This window comes from Propithecus coquereli, unplaced genomic scaffold, assembly GCF_000956105.1.
Source record: "Propithecus coquereli isolate 6110/MARCELLA unplaced genomic scaffold, Pcoq_1.0 Scaffold287, whole genome shotgun sequence".
NCBI lineage: Eukaryota > Metazoa > Chordata > Mammalia > Primates > Indriidae > Propithecus > Propithecus coquereli.
Window position 1 is genome coordinate 251031 of NW_012148474.1, and position 1114 is coordinate 252144.

Sequence of the window (1114 nt, forward strand, 5' to 3'; positions counted from 1 at the left end):
TACAAGTAGTTTTGTATAAGGCCTTTAAATTAACTGTATCTCTACCTGGAAAGTGATATCCTCCTAATCTGCTTTTGGCTGACTCATTTTAACCATGTAGGTCTCAATTTAAAAACCAATTTAAAAGTCACAGTGAGGCTTTCTTTTACTATCCAATCCAAAGTATTACTACAAGTTTTGAATTGGGCTTCTGCCGTCTTTCCAGCCTCAGTCGGATGGGTGCAGAGAGACTTCCAGAAGGAACATCACAATGGCTGCCCAAGAAGAAGCACAAGTCCAGTTCAACTTGTATTGGTGGTGATGGTAGTATTAGAAAAAAATTACATTTGCGAAACATCATTTGACCTGTGAATTTGAAAAGTATGTAGCCATCTTGGGTGTTGAGGTCCATCCTCTTGTGTTCCACACCAACAGAGGACCTATTTAGTTCAATGTATGGGATATAGCTAGCCAAGAGAAATTTGGTAGACTGAGAGAGATAGCTATTATATCAAAGCACAGTGTTCCATTATCGTGTTTGATGTAACATTGAGTTACTTATAAGAATGCACCTAACTGGCATAGAGATCTGGTGTATGTGGAAATATTCTCATCATATTGTGTGGCAACAAAGTGAATATTAAGGACAGGAAAGTGAAGGCAAAATCTATCGTCTTTCACCAAAGGACGAATCTTCACTACTATGGCATTTTTGACAAAAGTAACTACAACTTTGAAAAGCCCTTCCTCTGGCTTGCTAGAAAGCTCATTGGAGACTCTATCTCGGAATTTGTTGCCATGCCTGTTCCTGCTCTACCAGAGGTTGTCATGGACCCAGCTTTGGCAGTGCAATATGACCATGACCTAGAGGTTGTTCAGATAACTGCTCTCCCGGGATGAGGATGATGACCTTTCAGAATGAAGCCCAGCTAATTTTATAAGCAGTTGTACTGTGATGTCAGCAGTGCAGCATGTGTACCTCTTTATTTGTCTAGCTAAGCAGAACATGTGCTTCATCTGGAGCATGCTGAAGGGTATGAATGGGCTTTGGAGTGAATGCGGCAGTTTAAAAAATACATTCAGGCCGGGCGCGGTGGCTCACGCCTGTAATCCTAGCACTCTGGGAGGCCGAGGC

General features: G+C 41.8%; 1 pseudogene; it reads left to right on the forward strand.

Moving 5' to 3' along the window:
* Positions 1-215: 215 nt before the first annotated feature.
* LOC105813693 lies at positions 216-879 on the forward strand (annotated as a pseudogene).
* Positions 880-1114: the final 235 nt, after the last annotated feature.